General features: G+C 38.9%; 1 long non-coding RNA gene across 1 annotated transcript in view; it reads right to left on the bottom strand.

Annotated features, from left to right (window-relative positions):
* The window catches only part of LOC131381078 (uncharacterized), a 61,192-nt gene that overhangs the window by 18,241 nt on the left and 17,977 nt on the right, over positions 1 to 24,974 (bottom strand). The gene's annotated exons all lie outside the window — the stretch shown is intronic.

Below are 24,974 nucleotides of genomic sequence, written 5' to 3'. Positions count from 1 at the left end.
CCCTCAGCCCAGTGTAATTAAGAGCACATTCCAGAGGAATAGGTTCTTTCTTTCCACAAGTATAGAAACTTACTGATTAGATATGGAGGGTAAAATGAAATCAGTTTAGTGTGGTCAATTATGATGCGTTCTTAAAACAAAACAATTTGTTGAGGTATGATTGACATACAAAAAGCAGTACCTATTTAAGTATACAACTTGATGAGTTTGGAGATAAGTATACACCATGAAACCATCTTCACAAGCTATGCTGTAAACATATCTATCACTTCCAAAAGTTTTCTTCTGCCCTCCTTAACAAATACTTTCTTATAAATTCATTATGGTAAATTAAAGCTAAGATAAAAATTTCCCTGAGTGATCTGAAAATTTATTCCCTTCCTGTTGAACAACACGGATAGGATAGTAAAATATGATTCCTCTAACTGCAGTTCCATGGGGTCCTTGGACCCTATGGTCCTACTTATCACATTGCTGCATTGCATTTATGGGCCTTTAGATACATAGAGATAGAGATAGAGATAGAGATAGAGATAGAGATAGAGATAGAGATACAGATACAGATACAGATACAGATACAGATACAGAGAGATAGCTTTAGCTTTATTCCTAATATCCAGAATATGCTGAGTGTTCTTCCATCATCATTTAAAATCTAATCTGTGAAAAAAAAGAAAGATAATTTAGAAATGGGTATGCTTATTTCACCTTAGTTTAAAAGTTAGGCAGATCTTGAACAAAGGCGGCAATACCTAGTGTCACTGATCAACCCCTCTGGAGCCTTTCAGCTCCTTCTCTTCAGTGGGCCTGCACTCTGGAAATCCATTCTGAGAAAGCAGCTGGGGAAGACAGGTGCCAAATCTGACTCATTTCTGAAGCTATAGATGTTAGGTATGCATGAGGTTTCTTGTTGGTTTTGATGATTCCAGGGGAACTGGTCATCTGTGAGAACTACTTATCTATATTGTTTGCCTTCTAAATTTTCTGATTCAAATTGAAGTTTAATTTTTTAGGACCTTATATTAGTAAGAATCATTTTATGTATCTCAACTAACAACTCCTTTGGGACAGAAAATATATCTTATACAGTTTTATATTTCTAGTGCCCAGAAATAAATTCAGACTATTGTGGAGCCTTTTCTGCCTATGTAATGAATCAATTAATTTATCTGCATTTTGGCCTCCCTAAATCTCATTGTAAAGATGGAAAGTTAGCTACTAAGAAGCACAGGCCCATTATTTGTGGAAAAAGCCAAAGTTGGAGAAATATGCTGCTTTAGGAGTAGATTTTTCTAAGTCAGGCATGCTAAACAAACACAGAAACAGCTTGCCATAGAGGCAGATTGAGAAGGCAGACAATATTCTCTATAACAGAATTAATGTAATTCTAAAGTAGAATTGACAGATCACAGATTCTTACTGCTGCAGCAAGTCTCTGAGGTCATTGAGTCCATGAGGATTCATTAATTTATCAATAAGATGTTAACCTGTGCCAGGCATCTTGCAAGAATCAGAGATATTGGGATGAAGCAGAAATTATCCCTACCTTCAATGATCAGGGCAGTGTAATGGAAGGAGCAATGCATGGATCTAACTTATATAATGCTGCACACTGATGACCAATGATGTGGCCAAAGGATCTGGCCCAAATTCCATCAACAGCAAACTATGAATTCTTAGACTTGTCTTGTAATTCCTTTGAAACATATTTACTTATTTGAAGAAGAAAAAATTTTAAAGAGGCTACAGAGATAACTTAAGGTCAAAGACCAGGCATGTGAGTGTGCCTCCTTTTTCCTGAGATCCCACTGAAATAAAAAAAAAATAAGTAAAATAAAAGAACAAAAAGGAATAAAACAATAGTGACGAAGAGAAAGAACTGGAGGATAGAAATGTTATTTATATATAGTTGTAAGAATTCTAAAGAAAATTGGATATAAAATGAGGTGACAAATAAAATGGAAGGAGAATGTCCAGCAGATAATACACCATGAGAGCCGCCAGGGCAGTAGAAGCCCACCTACCCAAAGGACCTCAGAAAGGCACTGCGTTCAGAGTCAGCATGTGTGTTGCTTGGGGGAGGACAGAGGCAGGAATTAAAAGTTGAGTAGAAGACAGAAGGGGCAATTGAAGGTCAGTATACTGGACAGTTGAACAAAATGTGATGTGGCTTTTCCTGCCCCACCCCTCCACAACCCACACCCCCTCCAGTCCACAGAAAACAGGCAGCCAATATCTAGCAAAAGGTGGATATTTTGCTAGATATCCACCACGAGGTGGATATTTCTAACAAAATCAAATGGAATTCTTTGAATAATCTAATTCTTCTACCATAACTATAGAGAACCTAGACTAAAACCTTTTACTTTCTGATGTAGAATGGCTAGATTTCAGCCCTCTCAACCCATGGTTAGCATAATCATTAACAAGTTCTACCCTGAGATCCTAGTCCTAACTCTAATCCAGGTGAGAACCCTAGCCAGGGAACTAACTGTAATGATGCTTAAAGAAAACCATCTCACAGAAGCAAAATAAATATGACACCAGATTTCATGGAAAAGCTGGAAATTAGAGGACAGCTTCCAATTTCCAATTTCATTGGAAAAATTGCAAATTAGAGGACATTTGAACAACATCATTAAAATTCTAAAAAGAAAAACCTAGAATCCTTTACCCAATGAAAATACTTTCAAAAATGGAGGCAAAAGAAAGCCTTCAAAAACACAAAGGCTGAAAGAACTAATCACCAGCATATATGTAATATAATAAATATTAAACTAAGTCTTTCAAGCAGAAGGAAAATAATATCAAATGGAAATTTGATTCTGCACAAAGGAGTAAAAAGTACCAGAAATAACTACATGAATAAATATAAATAGTATTTTTCTTATTACTTAAATATATTCAAAAGATAATTGACCACTTAAAGCATAAGGAATAACAGTAATTTGGAATTCTTACTTGATCTACGTGTAAGTAAAATATATGACACTAATAGCATAAAAAAGCAAGAAGGGAGAAATGGAGGCATGAAGTCATAGGTCTTATACTAAAAGGTAAGTGGTATACTACCACTGGAAGGTAGCTGTAAGTTAAAGATAGTGCATTAGCCCATTCATTCTGCTATAATAAAAATACCAGAGACTGGATGTCTTAAAAATAGTAGAAATTTATTGCTCACAGTTCTAGAGTCTGGGAAATCCTAGATCAAAGGGTTGGCAAATTCGATGTCTGATGAGGGCTTACTTCCTGGTTCATAGCTGGACATCTTTTCACTGCATCCTCACATAGTGGAAGGCATGAGTGAGCTCTCCAGGGTCTTTTGTTATAATATAAGGGCACTCATTCCATTCATGAGGGCTCTGTCTTCATGAGTTAACCTTCTCCTAAAAGCCACACCTCCAAACACCATTACACTAGGGGTTAAAATTTCAACAAAGGGATTTTGAGTGGGCACCAACATTCAGTTCATAACACACATCTAATAGATCTGCTCATGAATGCTTCACACGTCCTCCTCCTGCTCTGGCCTTTACTTTGGGAGCATGAGTTATTGACTTTCCCCAGAACCACAGACAGGAGAGCAGCAATTCATCTGCCCTGCTGGCAGCTTGCACTGAAGGCAATGGCTGCCTCCACATTCTCTAGGTGACAGGCTATCACACATGGCTTTCATCTGATTCTCCTGCAAGATTTGGGCTGTGGAGAAATAGAATCTTTTATCCAGATACTCTAGTGTATAGAATTGTGTGTGATTAAATCATTTATCCAGAGCTTGTACCTAAAGCAGGCCCTGATATGAACCTAAACCTGTATTCTAGGCCTCCCCACATTCACCACATCGGGGTCTGATACTCCCACCACAGGGGGACTACTTTCTTTTTTATCATGCCTGTGAGTTCTTTGAAATCAAAAGTGGAATGTTAGCCCTGGCTGGGGCTTTAGAGATCTAGTGTTACCCCTTATTTTTTTTATTGCAACATAATATTTCTACACACTGACGGGGTACCTGTGATATGGAAGGGGGGCAGGGATGTGCTAAGTAGAGAAAGGTGCCGTCCCTGGCTAGGGCTCCACCCCCGGGCCTGTGTCCATGGACCTAAGTTTGGACAGGCACTCCTGTTTTTGTGCCCAAATGTTGCATTTTCTAAGACCACCCTGGCCTGCCACACCCCCATCCTGTGCCTATAAAAATCCTGAGGCCCTAGCAGGCACAGACATGAGCAGCTGGACATCAAGAGGAACTGACCAGTGGAAGAACACATAAGTGGCTGGATATCGAGAGAAGCAGAGGGGCAGAATAACACCCTGGCAAACACCAGGAGACACTGGCAGACACCAGCAGATGCCGGCAGGCCACCTATGGTGGGACAATGCAAAGTTCGGATGAAGACAGTCGGAGAAGAGCCACTGCTGAGCATCCCGACTCCAGGGGAAGACCACCCCACCTCTGGCTCCCGTCAACCTGCTGAGAGCTACTTCCACCACTCAATAAAAGCTTGAACTCATTCTCCAAGCCCACGTGTGATCTGATTTTTCCAGTACACTAAGGCAAGAACCCAACACAGGGATACAGACAGCCCTCTGTCCTTGTGATAAGGCAGAGGGTCTAAACAGCTGATTAACAAAGCTGCCCACAGACAGCAAAACTAAAAGTGCACATGCCCTGGGAGCTGTAAACATTCACTTCTATATGCTGCCATGAGGTCGGAGCCCACATGCCTCACAGCCTGCCCATCTGCATGCTCCCCTTAGAGGTTTGAGCAACGGGGCACCAAAGAAGCGAGCCACACCCCCATCACATGCCCTGTGAGGGGGATAAGGGAACGTTTCCCGTTCCACATATAATATTTTGTTACATGCATAGAATGGGTAGTGACCAAGGCAGGGTATTTAGGCTATCTATCACTGAGTGCATTTATCATTTCCGTGTGTTGGGAACATTTTAAGTCCTCTCTTGAGCTATTTTAAAATATAAAATACATGGTTGTTAACTATAGTCACCCAACTCTGCTACTGAAAATTAGGTCTTATTCCTTCTATCTAACTGTATATTTGTAACTATTAACCAGCCTCTCTCATCCTCCAAACACACCCTTCTTCACCTCATTTTACAAATTGAATTAGAGGAATAACAGGGTTAGAGACCTTGCCGAATGCACCTGAAGGTGAATGAATGTCAGCCTAGAACCACTGATCCCTGATCTGTGGGCTGATGCTATGTCCGCGCTCCCTGACATTTACAGGACCACATGACCATGAACTCAGGACTATGAACCTCATCCAGGGACTCTCCCAATAGGCCCCAGCCCCATAGGAATGACCCCCTTTCATTCAGCTTCTTCTAGTTCAAAGTACTTCTTGAGATTCCTTAGAATTTCTGTGAGCTGAGCTGTGTCATGGCTGCAAATTGTAACTGTACCAGACATAGTTCTCACTATGGTAAAAAGCAAACAGACATTTCCTATTATTGGTCTCCGTAACCTTTCAAGAATCCAGACTGATAAATGTCCCTGGCTGTGGGAGGTGACTGACAGGCAGGAGCCTGGCAGTGCGTTGCCATAGGATGAATGACAGCTGAGGGCCTGTAACCTTTTCCCGTCATAATAGGGAGACAGAAATGAAAATGTTGTGTGGAGCATATCAGATTGTGATTCAGAGCAGGGAGGTCAGGACTAGGAGTCTATGGACTTGCAGAGGGAGATGAATACAGATGGGTGCAGGCACAGGGCAGCAATTTTAGGCCCACCACATGCTGGGCATCATAAGGGGGATGAGATGGGAAGACATGTGCATTTCCATGAAGAGCTGATTGTCCCAGAAAAGTGGCATCAGCATCTCTTAGACTCAGCCATGGCACTCGTTGTTCATACATTTGTCATGTGATTTCCTTTAGGATAGGGGCTATCGTTCATGTAAAATTGACCTTGAACTCTGTAAGGAAGGTGGATGATGTCATGTGTCATATCATAATTCATTATAAAATATTAGTTTCAGGCTTTGTGTTAAGCGTTCGGGAGCAACAATGGTTGAGATAGATTCCAATATGTTCTTCACTCTCATAGAATTTACTTAGATAAGCAAGTATGAGCATGTGCATATGTGTGTGTACACTCATATATGTTTACATGCATAAATGTGAGCTTAGTAAGTGCATAGCTTTCAACCAAATGATGTGTTGGAAGACCAGCCCAAAGATTTCAGCCAAGCAACATAATACACTGTGATGTAATGAGCAAGGGCTTTGAAATGTGACCCTTGCCACTAACTGTTCACATCATTAGCGGGATTATTTAACTTTTTAGATTTCCCCCGCCCTGTCCAGCTTCCACACTTATCTATCCTATTGCAGGGTTATTGTGAAGGAAATGGGTGGGGTGTAACTTGCAGAGGGACATTTCAAGCAATAGTCATGGAACAGTGATGATTCTGTGGCTCCTCAAGATGTCCATGAAACTAAGACAATGTACAGAGTGTGTGCCATAGACACTGGCATGTGGCGGACCCCAAGAGCTTGGGAATGAGAAAATTATGATTACTTCTGGGACTTACACTGCAAAACCAATATACAATGAGTCATGCACAGTCATGCAGGGCCACCTTAAGAAAATAGAATACCTCCTAGGTGTAAAAGCTTCCAAAGGTACCAACATTTTATCAGAAGGTGCTGGTAAGCCTCCAAAGCATAACAAAAGTAAGGTCACCCAGGGACTGCCCTTAGGAGAAGGGACTTGAGATGGCTAACATGGTTGTGGCCATCTCCACTCCACCAGGGAGGAAAACCCCCAACACAGAGGTGGCCACTTCAGAGCTTGATGCTATTGCATTTCCTGATAATTTGCCTGAGTTTCCATGCTATGAGTTCACTTATCTGATCTTTTATCAATTCTGGCTTGTACATTCCTCAAATGTATCCACTTCTATCTTCCCCTTTGCTCCCACCATATTTCATGTCACCAGTGTTTCTCACCGCATCAGCTTCCTCACTTCTGTCTGTACTTCCAGGCCCACCCCGCCCCCCTCTCACTTCCAATAATTCTATGCACCACAGCCAGAGACATCATTCTAAATCATGAATTTCTTGTTACTTTCCTGCTAAGTCCCTTCAGGTAGATTTCCTATTATGTTAAGTATGCAATCTGAATACCCTGACATGGTTCTAGGGCTTAATAGGCTGGCTCTGCCACACTCTGCAGTATCTGTTCCAACCTGCTTTCCCCTCCAGATATAATCTCCTGCCACACTGCACAAAGGCCTGCCTCCTTTATGGTGTACCGACCTTCCCCACTTCTCAGGTGATCTGTTACACCATCCTCAATTCTTCCTGTGAATATCGCTTTCCTGGGCTGAGTGCCCCTTCTGTGTGCTCTCAGCTCCAGCACCTGCCTTCACGTCTGCCTTTTGCACATCAGATGGGACTGCTTGCTTGCTTTTGTGACTCATTGGCAAGGTGACTGTAATCCTTGTAAATGAAGAAACTGTGGCTTCCCCCTCTATGCTCCAGGTTCCCCATCTGAGAACTAGGAATGAGGACAGCAGTGAGTTCATAGAGCTGTGATGAGAATCAAAAAAGCTAATGATTACAAAATACTTAGTTTCTGACAGAGAATAACTATCTGAGTGCTTATGTATATATAACATAAGAAATCACATACATAGAATATAAAGTCATACTTTTGCATATAGTTATTATTACTATTACACCTCTTTTCCTGCTATAACTTTAGAATACTGTACAGTGCATGGCAAAAAGAAGTCTCAATAAATATTTGTTAAATAAGAAAATTAGTTTCATACATTCCATGCAACCATCTGATTTTTATTTGATTTCTTATGTCTCTTGATTACTAGGGGCAATTTAACCTTGCCAGGACCAAAAGCAAAACAAAACAAATAAACCAAAAAGAAAATAATCTTGTACAACTAACAACCATACTTTTTTAAACGTCACTAAATGGTCATTTTTGCTTTTGTATATTAGTCTCTTATAAGATCTGCTAGGGAGCCAGTCTCTCCAAGCCAGTTCAACCCTGGGAGTACTGAACTTGAAGGGCTGAGGATGCAATCATGTGTGCTGGTGAAATCACTAAAGGTAACACTGCTTTTTAAAGTTTTGGTTTTCTGAACTCTCAAGTCACTCCTCTTCCCAAACATCCCATTGTAAACCTTCCTCAAACTTACTCCACAAGTACCTCCACATTCTCTCTCGCTCCCCCGTAAAAAGGGGGGAGGATGGAGAAAAATACAAAACAAGTAACAGCTTCACTTTCTATACTACTCATTAGCTGAGATGGTTTGGAAGATAGGAGAGTGCAGCGTTTGGGCAGCGGGAAGTGCAGGCCACGTGGTGGATCTCAGGGAGTCTGGCAGGAAGGTAAGAGCATGGGTGTTGGCCAGTGAAAGTGAATCCCAAATCCCAAACGAACTGGCTGTGGGCACTGGGCAGTGATAACAGCCAACCTTATTGATCATTTCTCATCCTCTCCTGCAGTGTTAAAAACACTAGGCAGGGAGGTGGGGGGCTAATTTTTTTTACTATACTTATTTTTCTTCAAATGAATTTTATTGTGTATATTTGAGAATTACAGCATGACATTATGGGACACATGTAGGTACACAGACACTAAACATAAAAAGTAACTGAGACATTGAGAGCTTAATCACTATGCCAGAAATCAAAGAGCCAGTAAGAAGCAGAGCTGGGATTCAAAGCCAGGCAGTTTGACTATAGGGGTTGTACTCTTTACCCACAGTCTCTCAGTTTTCCTCTATCAAAAATGGGCCCATTACCCACATGCTATAGGATTTTTGTGATCATTACAGAAAATGAATATGACAGGCACATAATAAACAGTGGCTACATTGACCAGCAACTCTGGGATCTCCAGCAATTTCCTTTGCTTCTGTGGTCTTCAGGTTTCCCAAGTACTTAATGACAAGGATAGAGAAGTAACTCAGAATTCTGAGGTTACAGCTTACATCTGCCCAAGAGCAATATGTTTCCCTGTTACTGAGGTGTCAGTCTACTGCCCTCATCCTCTGAGGCATTTAAGCCTAAAGGCCAAAACCTCCCCCATAGCCACCTATATCTCCAATTATAGCTTGTGAACTTAAATAGAGCCACTGCATACTCATCATTTTGATGGTTGCTTGCTAAGCTGTCTTTTAAGGTATGAAAAACTCAGAGTACAGAAAGAGGAATGAAAAAAGAATTACAAGACAGAGAGATGGACAACAGTCTCCAGCCATAGACTGATTAATGGTCCAACTTAAACTTGGAATTAGACAACCCACTGCATGGGCAATAGAACTCATCTCCGAAGAATCTTCTAGCAAATCTGTCTAATTAAGGAACACCGATGACAAGCCAAGCCACATAGATTTCATGGCCCTGATCCATGCTTGGGACTTCAGAAATGTCCTAACGTCACTGGATACAAACATCACACAAGTTCTTGTATGAATTTCTCTGCGGGTAGTATTGAATCTGGGAAAAAAACTTTCCAGAGTAGAACATTGTCCCAACCACCTAGTAACCTGGGTTGGCCCTGTCTCAGAGAAGACAAAGGAGATGAAGTTTGGGGCAAGATGCCATTTATCTATTGTATTCTCAACCTCACCTCATCACCCACCCACCCACCTAGGAGTGCCCTTGAAGGGTTTCAACCCAATCAAGACTGATTAAACTTTCTTCCCATAGCGAGGACAACCATACCTTCCAGACAGGAATATTCTCACTTTGTAGTTATGAGTTTTTTTTCCCAGAAAAGAAGGATTCCTTTTAGTTTTTGTGATAATTTTATGAATTTTTATGCTTCAGAGCTAAGGATCATTTCACTGTGACTTTCAGCAATATAATTTAATGACTTAGGGAATAATTGTTGCAGTTACTGGCAAAGAGTATAAGCCTTCTTTTGCCTTATTGATGGATAATAAAGTTCCTCCCAATGTATGTATTTTCTTCTTTTTGGATACTTTGAATAAATCTCAAGACAAGAACCCAGGTTATAGCAGTAATTTCTCAGGTTTGCACAAAATTTCACCATATCCTATTTTATCTTTTTCCTCAGTAAAACAACACTAATTATGGGATGTGTTAGGTGAATGCAGGATGCACATATCTTAAAGTAATGAAGACAATTAATACCGACTGCATATTGGCTGGGCACGATGGCTCATGCCTGTAATCCCAGCACTTTGGGAGGCCAAGGCAGGTGGATTAGCTGAGGTCAGGAGTTTGGGACCAGCCTGACCAATATGGTGAAATTCCGTCTCTACTAAAAATACAAAAATTAGCTGAGCATGGTGGCATGCACCTGTAGTCTCAGCTACTCGGGAGGCTGAGAGAGGATAATTGCTTGAACCCAGGAGACGAAGGTTGCAGTGAGCCAAGATCATGCCACTGCACTCCAGCCTGGGCCACAGGGTGAGACTTTGTCTCACACACACACACACACACACACACACACACACACACACAAAAATATATATATATATATATAGAGAGAGAGAGAGAGAGACTGCATGTCTACACATGTTGGTGCATCAAGGAAGCCTCATCTAATCTTTATAATAATTGTGTAGAAGTGGAAAAAACTGCTACCTCCTTTTTGTAGATAGGAGAACGGAGGCTCAGAGAAGTGAGTTAACTTGTCCAAGGCCACACAAGTTTGGGGCAAATTCAGGCTTGGAAGCAAGGTCTATCTGTCACCTGGAAAGACCTTGCCCTTTTCCTTGCCCCAGTGAATGAATAGATACCTTGGTGCTGCATCTCCAAACACACGTCTCGTGGGAGGCAGAGAAGGAAGATATTCATTCTGAGGCCTGGGGAAATCATTGAGATTATGCCTCACTGGAAAAAATAAAGGCTTGCATATGGTGGGTTGGTAATTGATGAAGGAAATGAAGGTAAATGGACCACTAGGATGAAGGATACAGGGACAGTTGCAGCAGGTTATACAATGATAAATAAATGTGCACATGCCTCTCAAGAACTTGACAGTTATGACCCTAGGGAAAGGCTGGTGACTGAGGTCAGATTCCTCCAGTGTTTTGTGGTTTTGTTTTGTTTTGTTTTTGTTTTTGTTTAACATCAAGGGTTCTATAAGAGTTAGAGAAAGTAGCTTTACTTCTCTTTCCCACACATTTCCCTGAAGTTCTCCAATTTAGGCTTGGTTTGGTGGCCCCTGAAAGGAAAGTACTTAGGAAGGGTGTTGGGAGGGGAATGAAGTTCTGGAAATAGGTGAATTTTATCTGATATGATGAGCCCTGTAATTCCATTGTTTTCTAAGCTTGCTAAAGTGACAAGGAGACTTATCCTCTCCACAGAGGCAGAAATAATTTATAACATCAATTTTACTATCTGGATGGCTCCACATATCTTTATATAATGGCTCACATTGTCTTTGTAGATTTCTTTCCCTAGGGAACATTTTAATCTCGCTAGAGTAAATAATATCAATCACATTGCTCATATAATCGTTATTGGCTTGGGTCTTTTCTTTGATTAATTTCCAAATATTATTTTTATGCTGGAGGCAGCATAGAGGAGTAGAAATAACACTGGCCTAAAAATAAATTTAAGGTTAGAAGTCTGATTTCCTCAGCAATAGACCCCAAACTTTCCATTCACTACCACACCTTTGGGTCAGCACTCTGCATAAAGTGCTTTACTCTCAGAAAAGGCAGAACAGAGACATGAAATAAAGTGTAGCCCTGGGGCAGCCATCAGGGTTAGAAGTCTCTATCACCACTTCCTAGCTCTGTGACCTTGAGCACATTAGGGAACCTCCCCTTGCCTCTGTTCCTTAATCTGCAAAATGCTAACTGTAATGAAGCATATCTTCCTGGTTTATTGTAAGGATTTAATCAGAGAATTCATCAAAAAGTACTTTGGAGAGTACCCTGCACCATGGTAGTGCTATAAAATGTTAACATTTATCATAATTACATCCTCCTTTCCATTCAAAAATGTTCCTCATGCACGCTTAGCAAACTCCTGCGAATATTTCAAGTCTCAGCTAAAATGCCCCTTCCTCTAAAAACCCTTTCACAACCATCCCCTGCTTCTTCCCCAAAAGAAGTCATGCTTTCCTCTCTCTGATCCCTCCGACGGTAGTTTACTTATCCTTTCAGTCAGGAAATATTAACATAGCTGAGTGTGCGCAAGCACTGCTGCCACAGAGTTGTCAATGAGGAAGGCACAGTCTCCACGGAGCTCACAGCCTAGGAGGACGTCACAGGCACAAAGCTTCCTTGCTCAGAGAGGAGTCATTTCTTAAGCTGTACAAAATCCAGGGGCAGTCTCTGAGACCACATTAGCCATGTTTAGCTTTTCCTGTCTTTTTTTCCTTCATTCTGTTTCTTTTTCCAACTTTTCATTTTACTTTCTAGTTTTCTCTCCTCTCTTTTCTTCTCTTACCATTCTTTTTCTCTTGTTTCTTGTGGTTTTTTTCCCTCTCTTTCTCTCTCTCCCTTTCTCTCTTTCAATATGTGCTGTGTGTGGGAGTAGAAGCACACTCAGGGAAGGCTTCCTAGAAGGGATAGTGTCTAAGCCAAGTCTTCGAGGCAGGGTGGGATTTAGATAATAAGTGGAGGAGTGGGTGGGATACAAATGGAAAGAAACAGTCAGAAGGAACATCAAATGTGAGGCCCCTGAGAAGAAAGAATGAGAGGGAAAGTGTATGCATGCATGGCAAAATGTACCAAGTTTAGTAAGGTTGTCAACACCCCAAAGGTGTAGTGGGATTGGCAGGAGAGGTAGATTGTGAAACCCAGGTCACGGGAATTCAGGCTTTCTATGCTATGGTTGGATTCTCTTTTTCATGGGATGAGTTCTAAATTGGGGTTTTAAGGAATAGGGTGAACATGACAAGATTTGCATGTTAGAAAGATCACTATTTCAGGGTGTAGGATGAGATTCAGGAGGCCAGATGGACATAAGGTGTTAAGGTATGCTACTAAAACAGTCCAAGCAAGAGATGTTGATGCTTCAAGGATGCAGTCAGGATGGAACAGTGGATAGACATGTAAGCACCACTAAATCACTGGGTTCTAATTCTGGTGCAGCCGTTCACAGATACCAAAAGAAAGGGTAACTGCCAATGTTCTACACTTTTAGCCAAATATCTTAGCATTCAAAAAAGGCTTTTGGTCCAGGTGGCCAACTCTTTAAAATAAAGATAAAAAGAATCCAAGATCTGCACAACACTCTATCATCAGATTTCTTAGGTAAGAAACACAAGGCCTGCATATTTATTCATTTATTGTTTCAGTATTGTACTGAAACCCAACTATTTGGCAGGCACTAGAAAAAAAAACAAGGTAATTTAAGGGGATAGAGCTTGATCAGGGTACATATTTATATAGAATGAATAGAGAAGTTCCCTATAAATATAATAAATTTAATATTGATGGAAGTGAAGGAGACAGCAAGGCTAATGCTTGGGAGAAAAGTGCTCCAGGCTGAAGGAACAGCAAGTGCAAAAGACCTGAGACAGGAGTACGTGTGGTTCTTTAAGCAACAGCAAGGAGGCCAGCATGAGCTGTAGAGAGTAGCAGAATATGACTCAACGAAAGAGATGACAGGTTGTGAAGGGCATTAGATGCCAGTGGCTTGGATTTATTTTCTACATGTGATGGGAAGCCATTATAGCAAAAAAACAATCATATAATTTGATGTATGTTAATGAATTGCTTTGCCTGCTGTGTGGAAAATAGACCACAGCAGAGCAGAATGGAAAAAAGGAACTCACAGAGGAGATTATTATAGTGGCCAAAGGAGAAATTATGTTATATTGACACAAACTACAGTTATGTGTGGAAATAGTGAAAAGTGGTAGAATTCCAGATCTATGTTGAAGCTAGAACTAACAAAATTGGCTAATAGCATTGACATGGAATGGGGAAAAAAAGATAGAGGATTCAAGGATGATTCTAAGATTGAGCCTGAGCAACTAGGTAAAATTGCTCTAAGTTGGGTAGGGTTCAGCTTACTTTTGGACATGATAAATAATTGACAATGTTGACTAGGCAGATGGGTGTGTGAATCGGGGGCTCACAACGAAGAGGCTGAGAAAGCAGATGCAAATTTGGGAGTTATCAGCACATATCAAACCCCAGAACCCCATGTGAACAAAGATGAAGAAAAATTCCAAGGACTGAATCCTGGACTATCACAGCAGTTCAAGGTTAGAAAAATACATAAAATCTATCAAAAATGACTGAGAAGCAGCAGCCAGTAGCAAGTGAAGACAAGGAGGAGAGGGAAGAAAGTGTGTTAGGAAGGGAGTAGGTTTGGAAAATGTTGGTGTAAAATCAGCCTTTTCCCTTACCTTCCATACATCACATAAAATCAAAAATGGAGAATGAAAAGAAAGCCATAAAGTACATATTTAATGTAACTAGCAGATAGTTATAACCACAAAATAGGCAAAATTGTGCCAAAAGCAATCGAGTATTGAACGGGGCTATGGGAGAAAGCAGAAAGGTGAAACCCTTGATAGCATATCTTGGAAAGAGCCATCACAGGACACTTTGCTGGGATGCATAGCCTGGTCCCCAGGTGCAAATCCAGCAATGGGAATACTGCTGGTGCTGCTTCATCAAGAAACAGGTGGAAGAACTAAATGAGAAATCACACAAGAGGCACAAGGCAAAAGAGGAACTTTACATTTTGAACAGTTCTACAGATGCCTGTCTCTCATGAGTGGAAAGAAATAAAAGCTAAAAGAACTCACAAACAATGGACCCTAAGAAAATTTTGGTTAACCTTCTCTGTTTCTTCACCATAAGCAGGTCGTCCAAATAGCTGATGCAGGCAAGAGTCAACTGCTTAAGATACGTATGGAACCATAATAAGTGCTATAGAGAAATAAAATGACAAAAAGATGAAAGAAACAGAGACAGCACATGATATATAGAAAACATCCAGCAGAAAAATATAGCCACAGAGATAAAAATTGTGATCAAACATTTTATTAGAATGTGGCTGTTATCATAAATTGGCTAAATCAATATTCACTCTCATTCCCTTCTAGCTTTTCTAGCTGGCTGAGAAACCACACAGTATAATTTCTCAGACTTGTAGCTCAAGTTTTGCCTATGACGAAGATCCACTGAGGAAAATCACCACCTGAGATTTGGAAAAGAAAGCAACAGTGGAATCCACATATGGAGCACTGGTCTTCTGGCAAGCACATGGATGGAGGGCACTGGTTCTGGGGTGGCGGAGTGGAGATTCTAGTTCATAGTCTTCATTGCCCTGGGTGCTGAGTATGGGTGATAGCAACAAACAGTTCCTGCTAGGACACTGGGGATGTGTATTTGGGCATTGTCCCAGCTGCACTGCCTCAGCAATGTGTAGTATTCAAGGCTAGTTCACTAGCTCCTTAGGAGAATTTGTGAGTTACCAAATACTCTTTAACAAACCCCTTTTGCTTTAATCATCTAGTATAAATTATTTTCTGTAGTTAAAGACACTGATCAATATTCACAAATTTTAAAAAAGAGAAAATTTAATGAAGCTATTTTAAAAATGCACAAAACAAAGTACACGTTGGGGAATAGATAATAATACAACAAAAAGAGATAAAACATGAGCTGCACACATCAAGAAGGAGGAGTGAAAAACATAAATGAAGGAAAAATTAAATATAAATTTAAATACATATTTAAAGTATATATATATATGATATATATCTTAGTGTTGACTATTGAGTCAGTCTTTCCTTGGACTTGCTCATCTTTTAAATCTCTAGACTTTGACATGTTTTGAACTGCAATTTTAAAAACCTGTTCTGCTTATTCATTTGAGTTTTCTTCTTAAGAGGCTCTAGTTACGCATTGTAAAGTCCTAACCTGTATCGCCATGTAGGGAAATATGTCTAGTTATGCATTGTAAAGTCCTAATCTGTATAACTATGTAGGGTCTATGTTGAAGCCTTATTGCCTGTTTTTTATGGCTCTTTTGTTCTTTTATCTTTCTCTCTTCAGTGATATAGATCAGTTTCTCTTTAAAATATTAGTCATCATTCATCACTAGAAGAAGCAATGCATTTAAAATATTCAAGAAAAAGATGTACAACATAAAAATGTTATATCCAGCCAAACTATATTCAAGCATAAAAGCAAAATACAAATGTTTTTGTTGTTGTTTTTGTTTTTTGAGACAGAGTTTCGCTGTGTCTCCTAGGCTGGAGTGCAGTGGCACGATCTCGGCTCTCTGCAACCTCCGCCTCCTGGGTTCAAGCGATTCTCCTGCCTCAGCTTCCCAAGTAGCTGGGACTAAAGGTGCGTGCCACCACACCCAGCTAATTTTTGTATTTTTAGTAGAGACAGGGTTTCACCATGTTGGCCAGGCTGATCTCAAACTCCTGATCCCAAGTGATTCACCTGCTTCGGCCTCCCAAATTGCTGGGATTACAGGCATGAGCCACTGCGCCCTGCCCCATACAACTGTTTATAAACATGAAACACATCAGAGAATTATTTCCATTAGTCCTCAGAGAAAATCCTAGATGACTGCCTAATTTAACTAATAGATGAATAGGAAAAAATATAAAAATGGAATATAAGCCAAGAATCAAGCAATCGGAGTCTAAGTATAGCTAATAGTATAAAAGTGAACACTGGGGTGATAATATACTCAAATTTTGGGCTGGAAGAGAGAAGGCAGAAAGTCATAAACAAAGGATGTTTACTACTATTTAATTTGTTCATTATTATTTAACATTGTCCTAGGGGTTTTACCCAACATGATCACACAAGAGAAATACATTAAAAATATAAAAATTGAAGAGGAGGTGGTAAAATTATTCTTATTTACAGATATCATGATTAGGTACCTGAAAACCCTGAGAGAATCAATTGAAAACTACTACAAACAAAATAATTCAGTAATTGACCAGATACAAAACTAATATAGAGGAATTGGCAGCCTTTTATATAAACAGCAAAACAGAAAATGTCGGAAAATATCCCTGTTTTTTCTGTTGGTTGCAAAAATTAAAATATTTAGAAATAGATTCAAGAATAATGTGCAAAACACATCAGGAGAAATACCTAATGTAGACGACGGGTTGATGGGTGCAGCAAACAACCATGGCATATATATACCTATGTAACAAACCTGCACATTCCGTACCTATATCCCAGAACTTAAAGTATAATTTTAAAAAAATTATTGAACAGTGAAAAACAAAACAAAACACTAGCGAAAGAAAGCTTAGATGCTCCCAAGAAACCTGGCCTACCTAGAGAGCTTCATTCTCACTATGTGCTGCACCATTCCTTTCACCTTATCTGGACTCCACAAACATATTTTAAAAACCAATTATTCTGAGTCATTTAAGCCTCATAGAGGTCTCTCCTCTCTCACCCCTTCATCTGGAATAATGTCTATTTCCCCTTCAGGTCTTGAGACAGACACTATATCATATTGAAAGCTATGCCTAGCCAATCAAGACTGTTTTAGGTATCCTGACACATAATGTATTTAAATTGCATGTTTAACTATTTGTCTCTCATAATAGACTTTGAGCTCATCAAGGCAAGATCAAGTACGTTCAGCTGTGGCACCCTGGTGCCCAGCACAGAGCTAGTGCTCAATAAAATAACAGAAGGACAGAATAATATAGACATAGAGAAAGAACACTGACTGAAAGAGGACATGGAAACGTGAAAATAGTTTAATTTTATGAGATTGGGGTTGTAATGAGTTTTTTCTCTCTTTTGTTTCCCATAAATATTAATATGTTTGCCCACTACAAGCAAATGAAAAGCATGGGGAAAAACACTAATGCATATATGCATACACAAATCTATTCCAAAACCAGTTTATCTTGCAATGAGACCGAAAACATATGTGATGTAAGTACTTTTACAGGTCATCAGGAGGAAACAGGAAAACATATGCAATAAAGACTAAGAAGAGACAGTAGGGTGAAGAGCAGTCAGTAATGAATAAAGAAAATGTGGTACATTTATACCATAGAATACTATGCAGCCATAAAAAAGAACATAATCATGTCCTTTGCAGGAAAATGGATGGAGCTGGAGGCCACTAACCTTAGCAAACTAACACAGGAACAGAAAACCAAATACCACATGTTCTCACTTATAAATAGGAGCTAAATGATGAGAACACATGAACCCATAGAGGGGAACTCCACACACAGGGGCCTTTCAGAGGCTGGATGTTGGGAGGAGGGAGAGGATCAGGAAAAATAACTAATGGGTACTAAGCTTAATACCTGGGTGAGGAAATAATCTGTAGAATTCCCAAGACACAAGTTTACCTATGTAACAAACCCACACTTTTACCCCTGAAAAGTTAAAAAGAAAAAGAAAAACAGTCAGTAAAAGACAAAGCTAATATTTATAAAATGGAAGTAACTAGCAGAAGACATCTTTTCAGAGCACATTGGAGTGAATAAAAGCCTCCTTTAAAAACAGTTGACAGGGAACATTTATCTAACACATTAACTTCGGGCTATTACAGATGAAGGATTAAAGTTTTTAAAAATCAGTAATAATGCCCGTCATGCAATCAGGAAACAACTTAATATAGAATGATGCAAAACAAAAACAGCATGAGGAAGATTAGCAGATACCAGATGACACTAGAAATAAACCTTAGCTGGATTACAGGAGTCATGCACAGCAAGATTCTTTTATTAAAAATTATTTTTCCATAGGTTATTGGGGCACATATGGTGTTCAGTGACATGAGTAGGTTCTTTAGTGATGATTTGTGAGATTTTGGTGCACCCATCACCCAAGCAGCATAAAGGTCTTGAGCTAAGATGGATTGAAAATTAACATCAGAGTTCTACCATATACCAACAGTTTGTATGGCATATAGTTATATTTTTGTGAACTGTAGCTTCTTTTCCAAAGCAGAACTCTAAAAAACCCTGTGTTGCATCCAAATGTCCCAAGTCAAATAATCCATTTAAATAACCTAATTGGATCCACTTACCTATGAATGGGCCCCACTGACTCTATCAAGACTGGTACCCAGACAGAGTAGAAGAGTGAACTCTCCAGTCCTGCATCATGGCCTAGCTAGACTTCCTGTTTGAATGTCCTGTTTGGTGTGCTCAGATTTGGAGCAGAATTTTAATTCATCCACTTATCATCTTTGACAAGTAACTCAACAATTCTGAAATCTCAAATTCTTCATCTGTAAAATCAGCATAATGATAGCTACCTCACAGGTGGTTTTGAGATTTAATTATGGTGCTATGTAGAGTGTCTAACATACAGAGAAAACCAGATAAATGATAGCTACTATTCAGACCCAATCATCCAATAATTGCATAGTCTCTGTTAATACATCTTTATTAGACTTTGCATTTCAACATGGTCAGTGCCTGACAAGTGGTATTTATACTGATGACTCTGAGGCTAGCCTGTTTGAATGTACTGCTAGTTCCGTGAGGAAAGGAATTTGTGTTTGTGTTATTCACTACTGTATCCGCATCATTTAGAATGGTGCCTGGCATAAAGTAGATTTCAAATATCACTGACTGAACAGTGATTCTCTGAATGAAGGCTTATGAGATATCTGCACATTCTCTGTGACACTCTTTCTCTGTCCCAACAAATCTGGCAATTTTATCAGTGTTATCTGTCATCCCATGTTCATTTACATTATATAAACCCAGGAAGATGGCAGTCTTCTTAAAAGCTCACATACTTAAAAACATTCCTAATCAGTTTAATTCTGAAAACTTCAAATGATTGCAGAGTTACAAGAGTGATTTATATTTTAATAGCCTAACTTGTTAATTTTTAAATCACCTATCTCTACAACTTTTGCAAATGAAGAAAGATATGCCATGAAAATATTAATCAAAAGAAAGCTGGTATAATTCTATTAATTTCAGAAAACATACAATCCAGAATAAGAAATATTAGAGATAAAAAACTTAGGCCGGGCGTGGTGGCTCACGCTTGTAATCCCAGCACTTTGGGAGGCCGAGGCGGGCGGATCACGAGGTCAGGAGATCGAGACCATGGTGAAACCCTGTCTCTACTAAAAATACAAAAAATTAGCCGGGCGTGGTGGCGGGCGCCTGTAGTCCCAGCTACTTGGAGAGGCTGAGGCAGGAGAATGGCGTGAACCCGGGAGGCGGAGCTTGCAGTGAGCCGAGATCGCGCCACCGCACTCCAGCCTGGGTGACAGAGCGAGACTCCGTCTCAAAAAAAAACAAAAAACAAACAAAAAAAAAACTTATTACATAACCACAAATGCGTCAATTCTCCAAGAAGACATAATCCTAAATGTGTATACTTCTAACAGCTGAACTTCAAAAACTGATTTTAAAAAGAAGTACAGATCTCTAAAATTAGAGTTCAAACTTGCTCTCTCAATAATTTATAGAACAAGTAGAAATAAAGTAAGGTTATAGACAAACTGTCAATCAATTTGACCTAACTGATATTTATAGAATACTCCAATCCAACAATAGTAGAATATACATTCTTCTCAAATGTGCATGGAAACTTCTCCAAGAAAGACTTAATCTGAATCATAAAACAATTTAACAAGCGTAAAAGAGTAGAGGCAATATATTTTCTTGAGTCACAATGCAATTAAACTGGAAATAAAAACAGAAACATAGCTGGGAAATTCCAAAATATTTAGAAATTAAATAAGACAATTCTAAATAATTCATAGGTTTAAAAAGAAGTTCACAGGGAAATTTTAAAATATTTTGAATGAAATTTAAAAACATATCAAAATTTGTGGCATGCAGCTAAAGCAGTTCTTAGAGGGATATTTATATCATTAAATGTTTATTTTAAAACATTTACATGACTCAAAACTAAAAATTATACAAAAAGGTGCATACATTGAGATGTCCTTTATTCAAACCTAACCTCTCCATCCATTTTTTTCCCCATACCACCACTACCATCACCACTTTGCTCATAAAAGTAATGGTTTTTATTGGTTTCTGGCTTATTTTTTCCAGTGTTTCTTTTGCAAAATAATCAAATATATATAACTATACTTACATTTTATCATTTCTTATATAAAATATAGCATCTTGTATACCCTTTTCTATACAAGAAGATAGTTTTTAATATTCAGTCTTCCTAGGAAAAGATTTATTTAAATAACTTTAAGAAATCTGTGACTGTGGTATATTACTTCATTGAACTCTCTGTTTTTTGCGATTAACCATGTTTAATTTAAATATAAGAAAAGTACATAGTTAAGGTTATGGTAAATATTCAAAGAAATAATTGCATATGGAAGCATAATTCTAAATTATGAAATACTATTGAAATATACAATAGTCAGTGGCATAAGAATAACTGATTTTTTAAAAGAATGCCCATTTAAAACGAAAAAAGTATCTGTTTTGAACTAGTTTAAGGAATAAAAGGGCCCTTATCTACTCATGTAATTGTCTGATAGGTCAATGCTAGAACCTTTCTCCAGGATAACAGGAGCTGGGGACTTAGTCTCCCCATACATCATATTAATAAATTTAGGACCTGTCCCTAGTACAGATAATGTTGGAGAGAAAAGTTAAGGTCGAGTGTTCATGAAGAATTTGGTTGTAGTGAAAAATTTACAAAATTTTAAGGTGCTGTTTGTTCTTCTTGATTTCTAACTTGGTAGATCAGTAATTTAAAATTCAACCTTAGATATATGGACCAATAACACATTCTTGATTTAAGGACAATAATCACTGCAGTTATGAAAATAAACACCACTACTTAGACTGCCTGGCAGGGTCTGCATTGTAAAACAAGCCTGAGTTGTGTTTATATTGCATTTGGATTGATGGGGAATGTGGCATTCATCTGCCAGGGGTCACTTCAGGCTTCCATGGCAGGAGGCCATATAATTTAAAAAATTTAAAAATTTAATTAAATTAAAAAGCCCCTGCAGTTATTAGCTAGTACTTCTTGATACTCAGGAATTCAGGAATTGAATATTATAGGGTAAGGAGTGCTTTAAACACAATCTTACGATTCTGCAGGCACAGTGACAGAGGAAGAGACATGGGCCATGGAATAATCAGATGTGGAGCAGAATCTTAATTCATCCACTTATCACTATGCATCTTTGACAAGTAACTCACAACTCTGAAATCTCAAATTTCTCATCTGTAAAATCAGTATAATGATATCTACCTCATAGGGTGGTTTTGAGGTTTAATTAAGGTGCTATGTAGAGCGTCTAACATACAAAGAAAGCCAGATAAATGATAGCCACTATTCAGACCCAGTCATCCAATAATTGCATAGTCTATGTTAATATATCTTTATTTGACTGGCATTTCAACATGGCCAGTGCCTGACAAGTGATATTCATATTGATGACTTAACAGGCTAGCCTGTTAAGACCCTAAGGGATTCTTAATCCACAAGTAATAAATGGTGATCAAAAGAGTTTTAGTGCTAATGTATTTAATCAGTTTTTATTAGCATCACATTGATAAATTCAATGGGAACATCTCACTGTCTTATTTTACTGGCCTTCTCTGCAGCTTTCGACAGTGTTCAGACTCTTTCTTGACTATTAGGGTTTTACAATTTTAGTATGAATAGCACATTTTCCCCAACCTCCCTAACTGGTCTTTCCAAATATTTTTGTGGGCAACACCTGCTTTTTTTTTACTTCTTAAATATTCATTTTCCTTAGGCATCTTTCAGAAGACATCCCTTCTCACCTCACTACTCTTTTTAGACAATGTGTTTCATTCCTATGACTTCACTTGTCATTTAAGTCATGGCCTCTGAGTAAGGATGTGCAGTCTGTACACTGCCCGAAAGTTCTAGACCACGAGAGAGTGGGCGCTGGCAGAGATTCAGTCTGTGTTTTGCTTGCCAGGATGTGTACTCCAGGGCCAGTATTTACCTGGAGGATGGCTTTTTCTAATTTATACAAAATTATTCCATATGTGAGCAACTGCCCTTTTCTAAATGACACAAATTCATGCATGCACACACACACATACACATATGCACAGTGCAAACCTTTATAACAAGCTTTACAATTTTAACTGCCAGTGTGAATCTCCATCTGTATGAATAAAACTCCACATGACCTAAACTGAGCCAGTTCCCTCTCCACCCAACTTAACAGTTTCGTCCATGTCCCCTATCTCTCTGGATAGAATTAACATCCACCAAATGCCTCAGCAAGAAACTTAAAGCTACATTTCACCGCTCTGACTCCCTTCCTCTCAATATTGAATAACAGCAAACACTCTGCTGTCTGTACTGCCCAGATTGCCCTTTAGGACTTCAGTGCATATTTCTCCAAATGTTAAGAATGCTGCCGGCTGAGAGCTTGCAGCCATCTGCCCTCTCCGGGATTTCCCCAACCCTAGAGCACTCCCTCATCCAAGAGTGCAGAGCATGCCCAGTGACTAGTTCTTGGAGAATTTAAAGGCCCAATGGGACCGTCCTAGTTGCAGAGCTCCCAGTGAATGCCTTATGCCTTCATTACAGCCCCATTTCTCCCTCTCCATAGTTCTGCTTCCTTCTCTTTCCCCTCAGATATTGATCCCAAGAGCACTTTCAAATGACAGTCTGCACACTCATGGTCTATGCCATCAACCATCCTCCAAGTATCAGTGGAATATATTCATTCTCTCCATCCTTGCTATTACTTCCATATTTAAGTCATCCTAATCCCTCACCTGGATGATAGCTGCTACCTTTATCTTCTCATCTGTAATTTTCTCTGCTTGTAATCCACTGTCTACACTGTCAGAGTAATGATTTGATCATACACACACTACTTAATTCCTTAATTCTTTTCTGGAAGAGTGAAGTCTAAACTTCTTATCATAGCTTGGAAGATCCTTTCTGTTCTGGTCTCTATTATTTACCAATCTCATCTTTCATTACTTACTTCATTTTGTTCCTATCTCTGACCATGCTGAACCGTTTCTGGTATTTACCTACTTGTTTAATGTATCAAAATTTCTTCTGCCTTTCAGACTTTGTCCTTAAACTTGGTGCCCTTTGCTTCCCACATCTCCCTCCATCTCTATTCCTTAAGCCATCTTTTTGCCTCTAGTGCAACCCGAGAACCTAAAGCCCAGCTAAATCTTATTAAAATCCTTTAAGTCTCAGAATTAATACTACTTGTTCTAGAAAATATTTTCTAAATCTTAGGAGACTAGATATATCATGTTCTCTCTGTGCTTCCATAGTACCCTGTACTTAGTCCTAAGAAGATATTGTATTGCAATAGACTTTTACATCTCTTAAATAATTTATGTTTTATCTCTCAATTCATTAAACTGGTCAATTATATTTATATTAATAGTGAGTCTAATGGTAAAGTTTTCTAGTACTCATAGGATAAATATGAATAAATCATAAGATATATTTCAATGTGCTGTTGAATGTTGGTTAATTTCTTTTTCAAATTTTTATGTTGCTACTCTTTAAGCAACATTGCCTATTATTTTCTTTCCTTATACATTCTCTAGTTTTAAAATCAAGATCATATCTGTCATTTTAAGTAAGACAGAAGCTATTCCATCTATCCCTATTTTCTACAATTGTACAAGGCAAGGTAAGTATTTTATGTCCCTCGAATGTTTGATATAATTCTCTTATCTGGATATAGAAATGTTTGTGTATTTTTAATAGTGAGTTCGATTTACCTTAATATACACAGGCTTATTCATATTTTCAATTTTGCTTTGAATTCAAGTTACAGTTTTCTGAAAAAATTGTTTCACCTATGATTTGAAATTTTAATAGCACTACATGTTTACCTATGTAACAAATCTGCCCATCCTGCATATATGCCCTCGAACTTAAAATAAAAGTTGGAAATTAAATTAAGAAAATGTGGCACATATATACCATGGAATACTATGCAGTCATGAAAAAAGATGAGTTCATGTCCTTTTTAGGGACATGGATGAAGCTGGAAACCATCATTCTCAGCAAACTATTGCAAGGACAAAAAACCAAACACCACATGT

This window comes from Hylobates moloch, unplaced genomic scaffold, assembly GCF_009828535.3.
Source record: "Hylobates moloch isolate HMO894 unplaced genomic scaffold, HMol_V3 SCAFFOLD_13, whole genome shotgun sequence".
Taxonomy (NCBI): Eukaryota; Metazoa; Chordata; class Mammalia; order Primates; family Hylobatidae; genus Hylobates; species Hylobates moloch.
The sequence above is the reverse complement of the archived record's forward strand: the minus strand, read 5'-3'. Positions and strand labels throughout refer to the sequence as shown.